This window comes from Elephantulus edwardii, unplaced genomic scaffold (assembly GCF_000299155.1).
Source record: "Elephantulus edwardii isolate Elephantulus edwardi_28Jun2011 unplaced genomic scaffold, EleEdw1.0 scaffold00169, whole genome shotgun sequence".
NCBI classification, from domain to species: Eukaryota; Metazoa; Chordata; class Mammalia; order Macroscelidea; family Macroscelididae; genus Elephantulus; species Elephantulus edwardii.
This window is the reverse complement of record NW_006399919.1, coordinates 6,310,194-6,319,415: the sequence shown is the minus strand read 5'-3', so window position 1 is coordinate 6,319,415 and position 9,222 is coordinate 6,310,194. Positions and strand designations below refer to the sequence as shown.

Here is a 9,222-nt window from a genome sequence, read left to right as displayed (position 1 = left end):
GATTGGCACAGGACAGAGAGGAGTTTAGGGCTGTTGTACATAGGGTCGCTATGAGTTGCAGGCGACTCGACGGCACATAACAACAACAAACAACAAACACAAAAGTGTGTCAGAGAACATAATTAGAGGTAAACATCATGTACTTTTAAAATACTAACCCTCAGAGCTCTCACAGTAAATTTGCAAGGATAGTTATAAACACCTGAAGAAGTTAATGTTAGATTGCGACGAATCTAACGTGTGGTTTGTTTGTTTTTTTAAAAATGTACTTTAGAAATTAGATTATTTGAAAGCTATTTTTTAAAAAATCATTGTACATTTTATTTTATTTAGCTTATTCTTAGGGATATTAGGTATCTTGCTAGAAAATTCAGATACTTATCTGGTACGTATTTTAGCAAAGTGTTTAAGGATAGTCATTGAGATACCAGACTTCGTATGTTTTCAATAAGTAATTCTTATCAAATTAATATGAAAGGTTATGTATGTACATGTGGATGCTTTTCAGTTATCTAATATTTACAATATCAGATAGCTCTCTTCTCAGGAGTCAAGGGTAAGATTAATGTAATAATCGGAAAGTACTTAAAAGCTGCTAATCTCCTACTTCCACATTTCCTTCATAGGAAATTATTCTTGAACTTTTGGTCTTCCTTTTGGGTAATGAGAACATAGACATCTTTAATCCTCCTGGCTAAGAACGTAAATATGTATTTACACTTCAAGTTCCTGTGTAAGAGTTAAAGGTAAAATGTCAATGGACACCTTCATAACACAGAAATAACTCAGGCAAAGAATGAGATGAATCTTCTTCAATGCTGGAAGGTGCTTGCATCTTTAGGAACCCTCTTTTGATAGCCCTATTGCTGGAACAGGAATGAATGATGGGATGAAGACAGGTGACTCATCTATTAAAAGAGGAAGCATCACCATATCTTTTATCCTGCTCTCATTTTAATTCAATAAGTATGTATTAGAAACGTATTAGAAGACCCCTGGGAGGCCTAAGTCTTGTCAGAAGACAAAACCTTTGTCTCCAACCAGAGAATGCATAAAGGCATGTTTTTGAGATTTCAATTCCAGAAGGAACTTGCTGTAAATGAATGGGCTCTTCTAAACAAAGCCTTCCTGCTGAAAATTATTACAACCAAGTAAATGTTAAGTGGGAAGGTTAAATGTCTTTCAAATGGTGTAAATTTTTTTTTTAACTGGAAATGCTGTTATACATCTGAACTGCCTCTGGGTAAAGACCCTCTGTGGGTTTTCCTCATTTTTTGTCTCTTTCCCTTGCCATGCATCCGAATCAGCCGTTGATGCAATCTTTGCCTAGTTCTCCTAATGCACCATTTTCATTGGACTACCTGCCCTATCTAGATCCCTAACCCAGAGACCCACATCTTTCAATTCGTTCTCAAAAGTTATATCTTTATTACAAGCCATAAACACTGAAACCTTATTTGGTCTTCCACAATCATGTCTGAATTTTACTTTTATAAAACAAGCTTGGAAGCAGGAGTGGCATCCACTTCTAAAACAGCTTGCCTTCGGAAACTCTATGTACTTGGAGAAATGATGAAAAGAATACAAATGTTCAGGTCTTTCATTCATAGGGTAGCTATGAGTCGTCTACAACTCCACGGCACTTAAAAACAACAACAATCCATACTTGGAGCATGTTGGCAGGAGGGACCAGTCCTTGGAGAAGGGCAGGCATCATGCTTGGAGGGGTGGAGGGACAGTGCAATAGAGAAAAACCCTAGATAAGATGGATTAATTCAGTAACTGGGGTAACGGGGGTAGGTGTGTTGGAGACAGTGAAATTGGCTCAGGGTAAGGCAGGGTTCAAAGCTATTGTACACGGGGTCGCTATGAGTGGCAGGCAACTCGATGGCACGCAACAACAACAACAATCCATACTGAAAACAAAAATAAACTTCTAAACTCAAATTTATTATCATTGGTAGTACGTGACTCACAGCTGACCCTGCATTGGGTTTCCAAAAGTGTAAATCACAAGGAAAGAGGAGATTGTCCATCTTTCTCCATACCAGATACTAGCTGATTCAAATCACTAGAGGTTTGGCTTTGCAAAGCAGTTCTCTATAAACTAAGTCATCAGAGTTTCCTTGGGTGAAAAAAAAAAAAAAGAAGTTCAGCTAAAATTTTTGCTACAACAATTACAAAGACATCTCACAATCTAGATCATTTCTATTCCTTGTTGTAACCATACATCCATAGATAGGCTTTTATTTAAAAATATTTTCTTTTAATTGTTTTACATTTTCTTTTTTCCTTTGCCTCCTGCCTCACTTAATCTTCCCCTCAATGCACCCCTTGTTCCAGATCATACCTACTCATATATTGCTTTTGGGCAGTTCTGCCACTCATCTGATATAATGCTGTTTTCATTATCTATCCACTCTCTTCCCATTCTCTCCCCAACCCCCACCATGTCTGTCCTATTTTATAACAGCAGTGTCATGCAGTATTTGTCCTTTTGTGATTGAGATATCTCACTTACCATAACGTCCTTCAGGCTTCCCTATGTTGTGCAATGTTTTATGAGTTCATTGTTTCTCAATGCTGCATAATATTCCATTGTGCAAATGTACTGTAGTTTTTCCTATCCATTCATTTGTTGATGGGCACTTGGGTTGCTTCCATCTCTTTGCTATTACTAATAACATGTCAATAAACATGAGTGTGCATACATCTGTTTGAGTCATGCCTCTGGTTTCTTTAGGGTATAATCCCAGTAGACTGTTTTAAACTGTGATACAGGCAAATCTTTGGACATTGAAAATAACAAATAATGTAGCTGAAGTATGTCAATATTTTAACTAAAGAGGTACTAGAAATATATACTCTATAGCTTTATTTAAAATTATAAAGCAAACTTCTGAGGCTGACATTATTTGAAGTATAACAGCACATAAACAGGAGGCCTCATTCCAGAAAGAACCCATGAAGCAGTAATTTTTAGTAATTATTGTTGTGTGCCATTGAGTCACAACTCCTTTTGTAGGTTTTTAAAGGAAGGTAATTACATGGGAGGAAACAGCCCATCCTTCTCCCAGGGAGCAGCTAATGGATTCTAACCTTGCGCCTTCGGGATTGCAGCACTATCCAGAGCTCCATTTTTTAACAGACAATTACTTTTATTCTAGCCTTCCTTTCTGACCAGTGCCCATTTATTTACATGAAGGTTGTTTAATATTTGTTACTCAAGGAAAAAGAAAAAAGAGTAATCAGACAAAACCTATTAACTTTCTGACAATTAAATACTCAATTTTTATGTTTAAAAGAGCTATATGACTGGGTATTACATTTATGACAAGAGTGAAGAATGAAGGTTGCATTAAAGGAGTATGGGGGCGTGGGGGTTGTACACCAATGAAATAATTTTTCTTTTACTTTTCGAACAAAAGAGCGAACTGGAGGGAGAGGAGGCCAGGGAGAAAAATGCAACAATGAATGAATGGAAATCCAAAATCTCTGTACACGTTAAAATGAATAATAATAATAAAAAGAAACTGTCTTGCGCCTGTGACTGAAGCACCTCTATTAGTAATGGATCAGAAAATTGTCCCATCCTGTGCTATCTTTATGACATGCACCGTGTTATAGCAACAACAAGGGATCTCCCCCCTCCCTCGCACCTTTCTACTTAAAAGCAATCGTTTCTAATTGATGTTTAATGCTTTACAACAACCACTAGAGACATACTTGATTTATTTCTATGTAAGCTGCCGTCATTTAAATGGTTACAGCTCTGGAGAGCAATTAATTTCTTTAATTGCCTTTGGTCAAATCTATAACAGTTCCTGGGCTTTTTAAAGGGCTATTGATCATTCAGCCTATGAAACGATTTGCAGAAAGGCAGATAAGACCATTTTGTACCTCTCATAAAAAACTTGTCACTTGTAGTTGAAAGAAATGTACTTAAACACCTGTCATACTGCCTATAAAGAATGCACAATTCGATGGGTGGGAGGGGTGAAGGAAATGGGAAGGATCTTTTATGAAAGACAGTGTATTCAAACTTTGTAAATAAATTAGTTTTTTTTAAAAAAAAAAAAAAGGATGACTGGTGGTATGATGGTTGAGCCCTGTGCCATTCACCCACTGATGTTCAAGTCCATGAGCAGTTATATGGGGGAAAGATGTGGCAGTCTGTTTCCCTAAAGACTAAAAACTAAAGCCAACCTATGTCATCAAGCTGATTTTTCATTCACTATGATTCTATAGGACAGAGCAGAACCACCCCTGCAGGGTTTCCAAGGCTCCATTCTCTTCCTTATGGAAAAGGACTGTTGTATCTTTTCCACACAAATCACCACCTCTTTCTCCTTCGCCATTCTTTAGTGGAGCAACGGATGGGTTCTCCAACCTTCTGGCTAGCAGCTGAGAATGTAACCACTGTACCACCAGGGTTCCTCAGTAAAGACTATATAACCTTGGAACCCTGGTAGGGTAGCTCCACTCTATTCTATGGTGTCAGTATGAGTTGGAATCGAGTTGGTGGCAATTTCTCTTTAGGTTAATGCCATCTTTTATGTGTATTTTACTTTCTGCACCATTTATATTCATTCCAGCCTGTCTCTGAATAATGTACAACACCGTGAGGAATGATTCAGGAGGATGCATGGTGCTCCCATAGAGGGCAATTTCTATTCCTTTAAAACGTCATTAGGTCTTTTCATGAATATTCTAGATCTATCTTCTTCCACGTGCATATTAAAATTCTATTTCCCCAGCTATGGGAAGTAAGGAGTGGCAGTGGACATGAGACGTGCTTTTACAGAGTGGTGTTAATTGAAGTGTTGGTGCAATTTTCAGACATAAGGTATATGTCTCCTTTCCCAATGTCAGACCTACCAGCTATGCTCCAGAGAGCCAGTCTAGCTTCAGCCTGGGTCCCAGAGAGATCACTATAAAGACAGGAACCATAGCTCTTCATGATCCTTGCTGCTTTAAGCCAGTAATATTTGGGGCTGTTTATTACTTCAATAGAAATTGTTTTTATCATTACCACCTTTGAGGCATCTCTGACTTACTGAGACCACTATAATTCAAAAGATTATCACACAATGATTTTTTTTTATTTTTTATTAAATTTTATTAATTTTAATGAACATTTACAGAGATTTTGGGTTTCCATTCATTCATTGTTGCACTATTTTCTCTACCCTCCCCCCCAGTGTTTCCTCTTTTTTCCCCCCGCGAAAGTCAGTTTTAATTGTCTCATTGCCACACTGCTTGTCAAAACCAGTTCTGATTAATCTCCTTTGTCAGTGTGTCCTTTGCCATTCCCTATGACTCCTCCCTGAGAGAGATTTTACCCTGATTCATAAGGAAAAGGGGATGGTGTATTCTCTTAGCTACTTCCTGCTGAAAAGGGATATTGTAGGTTTCAGGGTGAAGATCTTCTCTCACTACTCTAAAGGGCCCCTTTGGCAATCACTCATTGATTTTTGTAAATAGTTTTTCAGAGCTTTCTCCTAGTCTTGCCTTAGTCTGAAAAATCCATTGAGACTTGTCTCACATCATAAGAATATGCAAACCTCTACTTTAAATTAATTATCAGATATAAAATCTAGATATCCATAAGGAAAACAAAAATCCTTACAACTGGATCATAGGCAAAATCATGACAAATAGAGAAAATATTGGTGCTATAAAAGATTTCTTTTTTTAATCTATCATCAGCATTTATGGAAGTAGCTGTTAAGAAATCAAAAGACCCATTGCACTGAGGAAATCTGCTGCCAAGGACCTCTTTAAAACACCAAGAAGGATAAAATCTTTTTTTTTTTACATTTTTAAATCAAAGTTTTATTAGGAAATGTCATAATAAAATATATAATCTTTATGTAAGCATGTCCTTTAAAAAAATGAAACATGAAGACAAGAAGAATTTAAAAGAAGCCATGATAGAGGTAAACAAAATGCCATTATGTTACTATTGTTCTTTATTTCTCAGAATTTACTAAGAAACAGAGGCCAGTTATCTTTTCAGGTTAGCAGCTCTTAAAGGTAGTATACTGTTCAAATCTCTCTTGGATTTCAATCTGTGCCATGACTTTAGAAACTGATCCTTGATCATATCAAATTTCTGCTTTTCATGCACAGCTCTGGCTGTATTTGTTCCTTCAAAAGGTTCTTCTATACAGATGTATTTATTTCTCCATTCAATACCATGGGGCCTTGGAATGGCTTTGGCTTCATGAACTGAAATCATCTGACTGTCCCAGTCAAATTCTGTAGCATAATATTTAAGAAAGCCCAGTAAGAGGTCCCCAAGATTTGATTCATTCTTTGAGAGATAAGGAGGAACATTACATGGAGCCTGATGGACAAGGCGCAGCTGTATAGCAGGACTAAAAGACTCTGGGTAAATTTTTTGTAGGGATGGAAGGATGGGCTCAGGCAATGTTTGTAAATAGTGTAAAACCATCAGAACAAGACTATAGCTGCTTAAAGTACCACGACTGGCATCATTTATCTCATGGTGACTTGCCCACTTCTTAATGACCAATACTAACAGACGAACTCGACTTTCAAGGTATGCATAAGTTCTGAGAAGGAGTGTTTCTTATTCCAACAATATTGTTTACATTCAAGTCAAACTCCACACAGTTGACTTTATCCCTGAACTTAACAATTGGCACTTTTGCTCGAATCAGCTGAGGTCTGTCAATGTAGCCAGAAAGTCTAGTACAGAAGTGTTTATGGACTAAGGTGAGTATATGCCGTGCTTCAGTCTTCTGATTTACCGGTTCTTCTTTAACAACTAGGCATAAATCACCATCACTACTTTGGGTACCAAATCCATTCAAGGAAGATCCAACCCAAAAAAGTCTACTTCGTGGAAATAACAGTTGAATTTCTCTCTGCAGTACTGTCCAACAAAGTTCTTCTTTAAATCGCTTACTTGCTGTTGACATGCTTGAAACAACTCCAGTATTTGCTCACTCAACTTATCTTTGGCCTCCGGCAGTGTGATTTCTCTAGGTTCTAAAAATGATATTTCTTGAAAGGGTGGAACACATCTGACTATATCTGGTACATAGTGTGGACGAAACAACGGTGGCATTGAGTATCTTCTTTCACCTGATAAAGGCACTATCTGGTTAACTATAGCTGGCTCTTGGTGGGGTGAATGGAAACGTTGCCATTTACCTTCAAGTGGAAGGTTTTTTCATCGCTTAATCTCTTCCTTCCTCGGAATAATGGGGAGGCTGAGGTCTGTACTGGACTGACATTTCCATATGTCAACTGTTGTAATGACACAGCTCTAGACAAGTCTTGCATTCTGAAAGTTGAACTGTGCATCTATAAGCTGCTGGTGTGAATAAAGAGCTGGTGATAGGGCAAAGAAGTTATTATGTTGTTGATGGTTTGGAGTAAAGGGAGGGCGTCCCAAAACTGAAGAATTTGGGAACATGCTCTTGTTCACTAAAAGTGAACCTGGTTGAGGGTCTTCCTTTGCTGTCCCTCCTCTCTGCCCAACAACATATCCTTCTCCAAGGAATGGCCTCTCTTAGCAATGTGTCCAAAGTATGTGAGGTGAAGCCTCATCATTCTTGCCTCTAAAGAGCACTCCAGCTGAACTCTTTCTAAGACATATCTGTTTGTTCTCTTGGTTGTCCATGGGATGTTCAGTGCTCTTCTCCAACACCACAGCTCAAAGGCATCAATTCTTTTTTTTTTTTTTTTGCCATTTCTATCATCTTCACAAAAGGGAGCTGTCCCCATCAACATCATCAACAACTCAAAACCAATTTCCATGGGATCAGACATGTCCCTCATGCTCCTATACCTCCTTCTCCTCATCTTAACACCAATATTACTGCTTTACTGGGTACAAAATCCCATGGGATAGCTAAAAAACACACAGAACCATAAGGTGTCCATGGGCATATCAGCTGTGAACTTTGTTTTTAGGCCTGACTTTATGCCAGTGTTACACTTCTCAGTCCTGCAAATTATGCTCTTACACTCCCCCCAGTTGTTCAACAAACTTGGGCAAAAGTTCTTAAGTCTGGTTCCAAAGCTGTAACAATTCCATGGTTCCATATTATGTCAGGTCTCTGGCTCTCCATTTCATGTCAAGTTTATGGCTCTCCACTGTGACTGCTACAGCTGGTCAATTCAATAGCAAGACCAGCCAATCCCCTTATGGATTGGTGAGACTAGGGAATCCCATACCCTATTTGTAGGTTCCTGCACATTCACACGGGAAAGTAAAATTCAATGGCTAGGAATGCCATTTTGAAAACTAAACTCCACATCTATCTTGTGTCATCTTGTGTCATCTTCATCATTATCCAATATGATTTTTGTCCAAGGACTGATTCCTTCTTATGACATGGCCAAAGTATGTGGATCAAAGTTATGTCATCGTTGCCTCTAAGAATCACTCTGGTTGCACTTTATCCAAGATGTTGTTGTTGTTGTTATGTGCCGTCGAGTTGCCTGCGACTCATAGCGACCCTATGAACAACAGCCCTAAATTCCGCTCTGTCCTGTGCTAATCGCACTGTCTCTGATACTCCCATCCCAATTATCCCAGTCACTGAATCAATCCACCTCATAGAGGGCCTTCCTCTCCTGCGCCGTCCCTCTACCCTCCCAAGCATGATGTCCCTCTCCAAGGACCGGTCTCTCCTCACTACATGTCTGAAGTAAGTTAGACGGAGCCAAGATAGATGTGTTTATTCTTTTGTCAGTCCATGGGATATTTAGTACTGTTTTCCATCACCACAAAAAAGTTGATAAAAGTTCTCAAAGGCATAAGCTATTCTTCTTTCATCCTTATTCATTGTTTAACTATCAGATGCATAAAATGTAGTTTAAAAGATCACAGATTGGGTCAGTTGAACGTTAGTCTTTAAACTGACATCATTGCTCTGTAGCACCTTGGAGAGGTTCTTGACAGTATATTTTCCCAGTGCAGTGTATCTTTTTATTTCTTGACTGTTGATAACAAGAATGTAATTACAAATCAAGTAAGATAAAATTGTTGGCAACTTCAGTCTGTTCTCCATCTGTCATGATGTTGCCTATTGATCCAGTAGTGATGACCTTTTGCTTTCTTGATGTGGAGATGTAGTCCTTGATCTTCCACAAGTGTTTCAAATCCTTTTAACTTTCTTTGATCAAGCAAGGTTGTATCATCTGAATGAATGTTGTTTATGTGCCTTTCTCCAAACCTTGGCA

The 9,222-nt window shown here is 38.3% G+C and overlaps 1 pseudogene; it reads right to left on the bottom strand.

The window, feature by feature from the left end:
• Positions 1–6,007: 6,007 nt before the first annotated feature.
• Positions 6,008–7,447, bottom strand: LOC102861932 (annotated as a pseudogene).
• Between the last annotated feature and the right edge of the window lie 1,775 nt (positions 7,448–9,222).